This window comes from Drosophila eugracilis, unplaced genomic scaffold (genome assembly GCF_018153835.1).
Source record: "Drosophila eugracilis isolate 14026-0451.02 unplaced genomic scaffold, ASM1815383v1 contig_649, whole genome shotgun sequence".
In the NCBI taxonomy this organism is placed as follows: domain Eukaryota; kingdom Metazoa; phylum Arthropoda; class Insecta; order Diptera; family Drosophilidae; genus Drosophila; species Drosophila eugracilis.
This window is the reverse complement of record NW_024573535.1, coordinates 1,964,245-1,976,579: the sequence shown is the minus strand read 5'-3', so window position 1 is coordinate 1,976,579 and position 12,335 is coordinate 1,964,245. Positions and strand designations below refer to the sequence as shown.

Here is a 12,335-nt window from a genome sequence, read left to right as displayed (position 1 = left end):
TAGGCCTTAAAAATATTATAAAAAAATAGTTTAAATTCCCTTTCGACTCTCATTTGCAAGCAAGTTTATAAACAATCCCTGCCGTCAGCTGCCGCCGCTAGACAAACATAAACAAAGCCAAGAAACAAAAAACCATCCCGCGAAATGGGCAAAAGTTACAATATTTTTCTAAAATAAATGCCGAGTTGATTTGATGATTTGTTCATGTCTTTCGGCATCTTTCCTAGGCCATCGCTCATTGAGAAGCTAGCGAACCGCGGCGGGAAAAACATCTCTCTCGATCTCGACGGACTCTTCCTAACGGTCTATTAATAATTTTGATGCATTGCCATCTCCCTCTGGCTCTTCCCATTGTCCAGATCGCTCTTACGCCAACTTTCGAGGGCTTTGGGCCCTGATATATGACTGTTTCGACATTAACTGCAAATTGGACAAATTCTTTTATCTCTGCGGCCGGAATTTGGCAATGCCTGCTGTGTGGCATTAAATTAATAAAATTCCCTCGAGATTTATTATTCTGATCAAAGCTAAATTTCCTTGGTATTTAAGAAACTGTTTTTAGAAGTCGTTAAAGAAAAGGCGGCTTTCTGATTCCCTCTGAAATCGAAGATCTCTTGGTTTTCTTGGTTAGTTTTCATGAAAATTGTACAGGAAAACCTTACCTTATCTCAGTTTAAAAGACCTTTTGGGATATACTTTCAAAATTTCAGATACATCGATGAAAAACTGTCCAAGTTAGACTCCCAGTTAGACTGACAGTTATTGAAATTATGAAAATTTATAAGAAAACCCTCTTAGTTGCTTAAAAAACGATAAATAAATGTTTAATTTTCCCAAAAAGTAGGTTAAGAAAGACAGTCAATCGAATTAAGAGTCCTTTTCAGTAATCAAAAACTATTTGTAAATCCATTTCTGCTTACTATTTAAATCTAAAAAATTAAATAAATTTAAAATAAACTTAAACTCCAACTCAGCGGAATGATTTTGCCATCACCACAGCAGAGTTCTGTCTAAATAAAAATAGAAGTAAATTTATTGGCTTTTCGTTATAAATTATCTGCCTATTCAAACGGAACTGGAACTGGGGAAATCCTCTAGCAGGGAAAACTAATTGCCAATTGAGGCTTAAACATATTTTCGTTATATTTAAAAACATGATTCTGTTTTATTTTATTCGTTCAATTCGTTTATATTAAAAACAATGCTGTCAGATCCATTAATGCTCAATCGTAAAATTATTCAGAGTCTCGCAAAGAAATGGCCACTTGGCTTCCTCCATCAGAAATAATTATTGTCAGGGGCTTTGCCCCAACGGGTTTGGTTTTGGTTTTCCATGGCCAGGACAGTGCAGGCCAGACCAGGCCTATATGTTTCGAAACTGGTTCCGCACATTTTGCCATATTAAATCATCAAAATGGAAGAGAGAGAAAAAAAAAAACAGAGAGCAGTCACATCAAAATGGCCACAAAAAATTAATGCAAATGTTGGCGCTTTCGCATTTAATATGCAGAAATAACACAAAAAACGGTTGATAGGATAAAAAACACATGTGGGGCAAAGTTGAAAGGAAAAAAACAATTGGAATAATTGTGCAATATAATGACATATGAAATTTCATTTCAATTTTGTTTTTGCATCTTTTTATTTATTTATATAAGCCGAAACGGCAGCGAACCAGCAGAGGAAATCATGTCCATAAACTGAAAATTGCCATCCAAGTAGGAAAAACCATTCGCCCACGAAATGAACAACAAAGGCGGGGCCATTCTATATAAAAATACGACGACCAACTACTAAATGGATGAAAAATATTATAAATAAATTAAAATGAAATAAATTTACTCACGGCCGGCATCATCAATTGGTCAAGCGAGCAGAAGAGAAATTGTCAGAATCGCCATCAAAATGTTCCGGTACAGGGTACTCCAGGGTATGCACCCATAATTATTGTTTTCAAATTGGTTTTTGGCATTAGCATTTACCTTATTTTCTGTAGATTTGTTTGATGGTCTAACCTTCTAATGCTTATCCTCATAATTCGTGAAGAAATTTACTGATTAAGTCCTTACTTTTGAGTCTTTTTTTCTTCATTTTAACATGGATTTTGTTTAATATTTTAATTTTGACAGTATAGACTAGCATTTAGAGACATAAAACTATAAAATGAATTCCAAAATAAAATGCAAATTTTAAATTAAATTTTGTATTATGAGAAATAATGGTTATATCTTCCGAAATAAAACGAAAATTATTTTTAGTAATTATTAAATTGTTATCAATAAATTCATTTACAAGATCGAAACAAACATTGATTTAAATATTTTAAAAAGTCTTAGATCGAAAAGTTTAACCAAGTAATACATAGATTTTGTTGCTTTAATGTTGATAGTTCACAGCTCCTCTTTTTTCCCCTTAGAACTGACTTTTTCGGTAGCCAATAAGTCGACTTCTCGCGTTAGACTTCATTTTAGTTATTGTCATTCCGCGCCTGACCTAATTTACGAGCAGGAAAAAGGAAACAAAATCGCAGGACGAAAAAATCAGATGGCAGGATAAAGGAGGGTGGGAGGGAGAGAGGCAGAGAGGGAGACGGTGGAAGGACGTGTCGCATATTTGTCGCTATATTTTTTTAAGCCTGCTAAAAATCCATATAGGAGCACACTGCATAATGGCAAATAATGCGGACTGAAAACAAAAGTGACTTCCTTTATTGTCGTCTCGACATATCCTTCCATTGTTGATCTGAGTTTCAGCTACGGCTTTGGGCTTTGGGCTTTCGGCTTTGGATTGTTGGTTCTGGGTTTTGGGTTTTGGGTTTTGGGTTTTGGGTTTTGGGTTTTCGGGTCCTGCGCCTGGCCTCATTTGTCCTAGTTTAAATGGTCTTTAGGTCGCGCATTAAACCATTGCAAAATTTTGCATACATGCACAGGCCAGCCTTCTCTCTCTCTCTATCTCTCTCTCTCTCTCTGTATCGCTTTCTTTGGTATTGGTGGGTATCTATGTGTGTCTTCCTTTGTGTGTTTGTATTTATTTGTTTGCTGTTGGCTTTGATTTGGTTTCTGGCCTGGCCTGCTATCGCCATCAAATCAGGCACACAAACATAATTGTCTATGTGCTGAGTGTGTGTGTGTCAGGATCTTCGCTCGCTGTGTTAGTGAGTATCCGTTAGTGTGTGTTTGTGAGAGTGTGCCAGTGTAAATAGCAATTACAGGCCAACTACCCGCGACCCCTCGCCCCATCCTCGCTCAATGTGTTAGGGTAAATATACATAATCAAGCGAGTGCCCCCAAAAACGAAAATGCAATGAGGCAGCGCACAAAAACAACAACAGCCGTATTTTTACACTCGCCAAACAACAACACCAGCTGGGCTACACTTAACAAAAACTATTGGCTCTTAATTGCGACCCCTCGAAAGGGAGTATTTGGGTCAAACATCGGCACTTTGCGTTCCATGGTCGAGTATATATATTCATAATGATCAGATTAGGAAGTATTTAAAAGTACAGTAAGGTTTTGGGTTGGTTATTCCCCAATTTAATAGCTTTTGATCCAGTTTAGGAGCGCCTCCTTTTCTTAAAAAATGAAAAAAGATTTTAATATGAATGTTAGAAAGTTAAAAATCAGCTTAAAACTGATTTGAAAATATTAAGAAAACCAAATAGAATTAGCTAATGAAAATGTTTGCATTCTTTTGAGATCCCAGATGGGTAGATAACTTTTTTCCGTGGACGCCAGCAGCAACAATGTTGCACTTAAGCCTCGCCTGCGCCCATAAGTATGCTTCGATAAGTGTGAATAAGCGTGCCTCGTGATGAGGATGAATAGCGAGGAAAATGGGTGGCTAAAGAGGAGAGTACATAACGATGCACTAACTTAGTTAAAGTGCTTGAATGAAGATGAGAAACAGTCTGGCTAAAAATAGAATGCCAACGTACATACTTGTATATTAAAGGAGAGGAGAGCTAATGGCTATGGTTATACAAAATGCCAAAGGATGGATTAAGTGCAGTAAATAGTTGCCATAGGACGAGAGGTTTAGTTTTAACTAGCTCTTAAAATACCAAATTTAAAACTTCAAAAGCATAACATGAAGTGGAAGCTGTAGAAGAAGAGAGGGTCTCTAATGTAATAGTGAAAAATTAAGCTCAGAAATCATGCAAAAAAATTACATTTTCCTTTGTTAATGAATATTAGAATGATTTTTGCAACACTCCTTCGAGTTTTAGAAGTAGTACTGGTACTGCTAATGCCACTTAAAGTAATAACTACGAGAACTGAAAACCTCTCCATTACCTTCGGCGAGGGGCTTCCATGGAGTCGAAAAGGAAGCCCCGGCGAAACCGCGTAAAAGGGTCGCGCAAATGGGGCTGCTCCTCTTGTCCGGACCAGACCCATATGCAAATTGGTAAAACTAACTAAATCAGACAAGTGAAAACACCAAATTTAATTACATAGTTTGGGATGTACTGGATGGCTGGATGGAGTGGGCCTTTTGGCGCATGGCCATAGCGAGAGACACGGACAGACGGCGCATTACACAATATTTATTTAATGGCATGCCTTTTCATACATAGAACCGCCGCCAATTTATGTCGCACAGAGTAGAGTCAGAGAGTTCTCCATACCAAAAGCCAACACCCCCTGAAGTCCGCCCCGTGACCGAGATTCCGAGCTGGCGATGACGACGATGAAGCCTCAACCCCTTTTGGCCAAGAAGAAGTTCGACTTTTGGCTTTGTCTTGAAAACGAAAGCAGCCCGGAAATGTTTGTGCTGGCCCGGCCCCATTGTATACAGTAACTACTTAACTGTACGAGACCGTATATCAACCGGCGGGGAATGGGCAAAATGGCAGTGGAAGGCGCGATGTGTGCATATATTATGCAGTCACCTTGCCTATGAGGCGGCCGCAACACGTCAAGAATTCTGCACTGTCTTTGTGGGTGTGGAAAAAGGAAATCTCTAAAAGATATATTTTCCATAATGAGATGGAAAAGGAAACTCTTTATAGGAATGAACAAATATTTCATATCTGGAAAACGGATTTTACTAGCTTAGAGTGACCATATCTCCATTTAAGGCAGCTTAAAGTGGCCAGGTTTCCCAGCTAGTAACAGTATTCAAATGCCATTGAATCTTCATTCAAAAATCTGTAGATTTCCTTTGTAAACTTTAACTTTTTCTCTCAGTGAACTCCCTCAATTTGCAGATATTTTTTCTTTTCCTCATCGCTCCTTCTGCGCTATCTCTTACCAACTTTTCGCTTGCCTTTTTGCAGTTTCGCTTTAAGTTGGCTTTAATCACGGCCCGCATATGCATATAGGTATATGCACTGGCGCACAGATATGGCCTTATGCATATGGCTTATGTACATATACATATCTATATACATATATATATATATATCTATATATATACCTAGAAGTCTGACAAGCCCGATTCTCCACTACTCCGCCACTCTTCTGTCTCAATAACTTTGGGCTTTGCATTTTCGTTACGTTTCGTATGCAATTTTCGCATTTGTCTGTCTCGCTCGCACGCTCTGGATGGGTGGGCAAAGAGGGGGCAATGGGCGGGTGCCACGCCCCTTTGCTCGCTTGTTAAATAGCATCCAAAGTTGTTGTTGTTGTTGTTGTAGATGGTACGTGTTGGGAATGTAGGACATTGTTATGCAGGCAGGCGGCACAAAAGGAAGAGCAAATGAGAGCGACGGAGAGGGGGCTAGGCGGGAAGGGCAAGGGAAAAGGGTAGGGGAGTGGCAGGAGTAGGCCAGCCGCATGGCACGAAATGTGCAACACAAAAGTTTTCGTCATTATTGGCTTATGAGGTGAAATTTATTGCAGGATAATTCAATGGAGAGCGGCAACGTTCGCGGCCTCTCTCTCTCTCTCTCGCCCTCTCTCCCTCTCCCTCTTTGGGTCAGCGGAAAGAAGAGTTTAGTTAAGCTTATACTATCTTTAGTAACTTACTAACTGATTTATCCTCCCCTCTTTCTCGTTGCAGCACGAAGACCTTTTTTAAGACAAAAGCCCAGAGAAACTAAAGCTAAAAACTTTCGAATTATTACGAGAATCTTCTACATTTGAAATATTTTCAAATTCAGATTTAAACCACTTTATTCTTAATAAACTAATTGATAATTAATTACATAATAGTAAACAAAGCTCAAATAGACTGAAATAGAGTCCAAATATATTACGAAAGTAAATGCAATTAATTCAACATATCATATAAATTAATTAGAACAAATTGCATTTAAGTTATAAACAAAGCAAAACCAAACAGCCGTAAAGTAATTACACAAACCAGAGGCCAGCGAAACCGAAAACTGAAAACCGAAAACTGAAAACCGAAAACCGAAAACCAAATGGACAAAAGTCAAAACTAAAGCCGGAAAACAGCGAGAATTAAGTGAGAGAAGAAACAAAACCAACAAAAAGTGGAGATCAAAGTGCAAGAGAGTGTGTGGTGGCTCCATCGCGAAGAACCAATAACCAATCTAACACCGTATACTCAATAATTCAATTAAATTCTATTCTAATTCGCCGTTTAGTTCGCGTTTCAATTAACCCCAATAAATTATAATGTTTAGTCCAACAGCCAAGAGAACGGCGACGTAAATGGATCATCATCAATCGTAGAGGCGGCCGAAAAGAAATCAAGGTAAATAAATTGAAATTCCCACATGATCTGCGGGATTATTGGGAGTCATTTTCCGGAATTCAAGATATGCCAAGGGGGTGGGCGATGTATGAGAGGTCGTGGCATTGCCTCGCCCCTCTCTTTCTGCATTTCCAACAAGTGCCTGTTCCTCCCTCGGTTTCTATTCTTAGACAAATGATATTTCCCCCTGGCCTACCCCCCGCCCCCCATTCAAATTGTCTTTATTTATTTGTTGATGCCGCCCGTTTGTTTGTTTGGCTCCTTGTGAAAAATGATTTCTTAATGAGTCGCAACTGTGCGGTAGATTGAACAGAAGAAAAGGCACCCGAAAGAGATTGGCATAGATCATCGTGAGTATTACGCTGACTAATGGCTGTCTAATGAGTGGAAGAAGCGAAGAACGCCTGGGAAAGTCGGAAGTCACTGAGATTTTAGGGGGTCAAGATAATATTCAAGATGCTTTGAGAAGTTATACTTTCAGAAATCTTAAATCTGAAAATGAAACTCAACTAGGAAAATCTGTAGAACATCCAATCCTAGATGGTGAAAAACCACAAAGTAGAAAATAGCTGACAGGACGTTGAGTTTTCAAGGGAAACATAAGTGAAAAATCAAAAGTGTTTCCACATAACGAAAAGCACACGGCGCTTCATTAACATCATTCCACTTTCGTAACTCAATTTGGGAGCTGAAAATTCGTGGCACATGTGCGACAGCTCAGGAAACAAGCTAATTCCAGAATCAGAATCAGAATCAGAATCCAACACACATATTTCCCAATCTCTCTCGCTCTTTCTCTCTTTCTCACTTGCTATATATACGGAAAACGCTGACGAAGCCAAACCAATTTCGGAGCTGAAAAATTGAGGGAAAATCATAAAAAAGTGGGGGCAGCGATTCCTCTTCTTTGTGGCCATTCATCGGGACTCATTCATAGAGCAATCAGAGGAAGCATGGCGGGGGGCTTAGCACTAATCAAATCAAAGAGTTCGAAGGAGCTGGGCAAACACTTCCGAAGGGGAAGGCAAACAAACAAACAAATACGAGCGAGACAGGAAATGAGGGGTCGTGGGAGTTGGCTCCTTCAGCCAGTCAACCGGGAAAAGTCCTCTTCAAAAACGAATGTCAATGGCTTTCGAAATATTAATAATTATTAAAATTATTATTAAAATAAAATAAATTCAAAGACGAACATAAAATCTCTCCTTGGATTTTCCCACCTTTTATCTGGCAATAAAAAAAAAAGTTCGTTTACAAAACAAACATCGGAGGCATGTTTTCCCTTGCCTTGTCACTCGGCGGCTTGTAAGATTTTCCAACAGCTCCACGCCCACTTTTCCCCGTTCCCCTTGGCCATGCATGTTCCCCACTTGACTCGACCCGGCAATAAATACAATAAAAATCCCTTCTTTCGAGAACAGCACACTTCGTGCGAGTTTCGCTGGGAATTCCAGGAATGAAGTGGCCGCTGATAAATTAAATAAGATTGGCTGATTTGTGAGTTTATGGATTTTATGGCCACTTAATTACATTTCTTGGAAGCAACTTTATTTCACAATTCCTCTGATAACTTCAATATGTTCTTGTTTCTTCGTGGGTTTAAGCATTTTCAGATTGTCTACTTTCGAATTACATCTGGCAAAGACTTCTCTTACCTTTAGTTTCGTTTTTTGGAATTCTTTTGGTTTTTTCAAGTTTTAAATTACACAAAAATTGATGATTTTATCCATATTTTTAGCCCCTTTTTTTTATCCTCCAAAGATCATTGGGAATTCGGCTTTGAGCTGGGAAGTTCTTTGTTTGCCCTCCAATTTGTCCGCCCGGAGAACACCTTTCAATGTGTGTCCCCAGCATGTGTGTCCCATTTTCACCGGGAGGCGTGGCAGCGAGTGCTGATGGATTTTTAGTTGTTACAGTCGCCGAGGGCCGTCCCTTAGGGCGTTGCACATACGCCCCGTGGGACGGCAGCCAGTGCCATAACCCTTTTAATGCGCTTCCATATTTTACGCCGCCCACACAATTTGTATTCATCAGCCAGCCGTAGATTCATCAGCCAGGCTACGATTTCAGCTGTAATTAATTTTAATGCAAACATTTTTGCGGCTTGAGGCGGCATTTCATTTGTTCCCGTTTACCGCTTGATGTTGCTAATTTTTATGAGCATAATGATTGATTGATTGATGGATGGATGGCTGGCTGGCTGGCTGGTTGGTTGGTTGGTTGGTTGAATGGCTGAAAGGAGGGAGGAGCTGAGGGGATGAATCCAAATGAATGCTGATGGTTCGGTTGAGTGAATTGCTTTTTGATAGATCACAAATATGTCAGCGGGGGTGAAAGGGGCCAGGTCGGTCCCAGTTCATTGTTCGTTGCTGCTGCTGTTGGGCGGACCAAATGGAAATCGAAATGGAAATTCAATAATAAAAAAACCAACAAACGAAAATAGAAACGAAATTCGGTTTATGAAGCGCAAAAACGGCAAAAGGAACAGCGACAACGACAACTCAAATTGGATTAACCTCATTGCCCAAACTAAGCCCACGAATAAAAATTATAAATACCATGACTGCAGTGGTGGTGAAGTGAATTATGGTCTCTGTTGAAGAAAACTGTAGGGAACTATTGGGTTTTTAATATTTCAAATATTAATAAATAGCCCTACAGGGCTGAAAGATTAGTATAAGAAGTCAAGAAAGATGTTTAACTTTTGAAAAATATTCAAAATGTGCTCCTAAAAACTGGAATATTTCCGCACTTTTCTTTAAAAATCCGCTTAAATTCCGCAAAATTCTATGCCCTTTTGAGCCCGCAGAGTGCTGTGTTCCAGCCGCTCTCCCTTTGTCCCGATAACAGGATGATTTTGCTGAACTTTTTGGCTTTGGCCAAACAAATTGTAAATTTAATTTGGAGCCCAAAAGGAAGGGCGGGAGGGGCAGCGGCACAAAGGGGCACAAAGGGAGTGCAGTTGCCGCGGAATGCATTTGGTTTTGTGTCTCGCATAAAGTTTAACTCTCATTTTTTGCGCCACGGCGATCACAATAAATAAAACTCTTTTTCCAACGGCAGAGGCATGAATAAATTTTGCCCAGCGAATGGCTGAATGGCTGGGAAAACTGAGACACATTTGACAAGTTCATAAATTATCAGGCGAGCCAAAAAAAAACAAAAAAGGAAGAAAAAACGAAAACCAAACAACAAAAAAATGTGTGTAATTTTTTTGATTGTTGGGAATTTTTCATTGAAAGCCATTCACCATCCGCCATCCTCCACTCGCCGCCCCCTCCTTTTTAAAATGTATTAAACACAATATAAAATGGCTGAGAACATTTCCATTTCAAATGGGGCGTGGCAGGCACTTGCAAGGCAGGAAATAAATAAAAGGAAAGTTTCGCTGGCGCAAAAAATATAAAGAACAGAATAAAAACTTGTGTACGGCGCATAAAAAGCAACAATAAAACCCCAACAAAGTGAGGCACAGCCACCGAAACTATCGCCAAGTCTAGTTATCCTCGCTCCGGCACGAGGAAAACCCCAGAAATATGTATAGCAGAAGCAAGGCTGGCAGAGGGGCGATTTAGGAGAAGAGTTGTAAGTGGAAATAATGGCCAATGCGGCGTATGCGCGATTTAAATTTTTCATTTCCAGTATGCCAATGCGGAAGAGTGGGCTGAACAGGGCTTTAAATTACACAAAAGACGTCTGGCGAAGGGGAGGAAAAACCAGGCAATAGATTATGAAAGGCAATTCTATGGAAAGTGCAAGAAAATTGAATGGGAAAAAGGTGAAGGGAAATCTATAAATCGTTTTTGATAGCAAAAAAAAATTGTAAAAACTAAACAAGGATGGAAATACTCTTGAAAACAATCAATTTCAACTTACTTCTGATCAATAAGTTTCTATGTTTATGCAGAATAATGACAAATTTAACCATAAAACCGACTTTAAGATCAATCGAAAACCCATTTTAGTTTAATTTAGAAATTAAAAGGCAGCTTGAAAAACTCCTCAGCAGATATTACTATTTTCCACATACTTTCTCAACTCCTTCATCTTGCAAATCTGGCGTCTTCATCCTCAATTCTGTGCCCGCTCGACTTCTTCATTTATCAATCATCCGCCCCGTTGCACTTGACTGACTTCATATGCAAATAGTTTGCCCTAAGTGAATATTTTCTAATGTGTTTTGCGTTCGCTACTTGGGCGGGATTGGGAGCCGGGCCTGGTCAAAAGCCTTTCAAGTGAAATGCATTTGCCCCCTCTGGCCAGGCCATCTCCCCAACCTTTGCCAACGGCCAACGGCCAACACCATGGCCATATATACCGATTTTTTGAGGGTCATTTTTCTTGGAGGCAAAGCAAACTTCTTGCGCCCCATTTTTGCTGCTGCTCCTTTATTATCTCATAGGGTAAAAAATGAATCGGGCCCCCACACACAGACACACATGTATGAGGGCTGGGGGCTGGGGGGCTGCCTATATGGCATACAATGAATAATGGAGGCTGGGGGTCCTGGAAACCAAGAAGAACGAGATGCCGTAGCTGAAGCGATGACAACTATAGAAAATATTATAAGGATATGCGACCATAAAGCAAAAGGAGACCAAGAACAACGACCAGCGACAACGGACGACGGACGATGGACGACGGACTATGGTCGTTGCCGGGGAAGACAAATAAAAGAGAAATCGTTTATTGCAAAAGAGCCCATAAATTGATTTTTTCAAATAAAAATAAAATATCGACACACGAATGGGGAGCCACCAACATCACCCGAGAGTCAGACAGATAAAATAAGCCATCTACCATAAGGAGCTGGGTGGTGCTGGGCTGATGGGCTGTTGGGCTGTTGGGCTGTTTGGGCTGTTTGGGTGGCAAGGACTAAGTGAGATGCTGCCAAGATACACGACTCAATAGCCTGCTTGTGGTCCAAAAAGAAGCCGCCTCCAAGACGCCACCAAAATAAGAAAAAAAAAAAGAAGGAGAGAAAAGGAAAGGAAAACGGAGAGAAGCGAAGAAATGGGCAGAAAGAGCGGGAGATAGTTGGGAGGCTGATGGAGAAACATTGTCCTCGGCGTCTTTGTCGTCATCAGAGATTCGCCTACGTCCTTTCTGGCCAAGGTATACGAGTATATCTGCCTGGCCGTTTACCCATTTAAGTTAAAAACTATTAGGAGGCCCCAGCACCCCCAGCACAGTGCCACCCACTGTCGTAGTACATAAATTAGGTGAACCCACACACATTCACATTCACCCCGAAAAATGGAAATGGAAAAAAATAGAAACGATGGAGTTTCCTCTGGTGGGTGTTGGATGGTGAGGGTTGGATGGATTTTTATTAAAAACTATGGCCGTCTCTTTAATAAAGATGTGAACGTCGCACGAACACATGGAAATGCGGAAGCCATCACAAGCCAGGGAACATAAATAAGGACGCACACACAGACGGCATTTATCTGGCCCAGAAAAAATGATACAAAAAATGGCAACAGTGGAAAGTGGAAAGTGGAAAGGGCGGAAAGATAGTTTTCCGCCGCAGGGAGAGATGGTGGTTATATAAGACCGATATTTGATTCCATTTCAGTTCACTTCATTCAGCCGAAGAAATATGTTCTACTCCCCCGATTGTTCTTTTTTCCCTTTCAAATAGATGGCTTATACCAATAGTAGTTAATAAT

At 40.2% G+C, this 12,335-nt stretch overlaps 1 protein-coding gene across 3 annotated transcripts in view; it reads left to right on the top strand.

The window, feature by feature from the left end:
• Window positions 1–12,335, top strand: part of LOC108109670 (innexin shaking-B) — a 147,670-nt gene that overhangs the window by 2,604 nt on the left and 132,731 nt on the right. For all 3 annotated transcript variants that reach the window (XM_017218252.2, XM_017218249.2, XM_017218250.2), the window contains one exon: window positions 6,004–6,663. The gene's annotated coding sequence lies outside the window, so the exon portion shown is untranslated. The remainder of the gene's footprint in view (window positions 1–6,003; window positions 6,664–12,335) is intronic.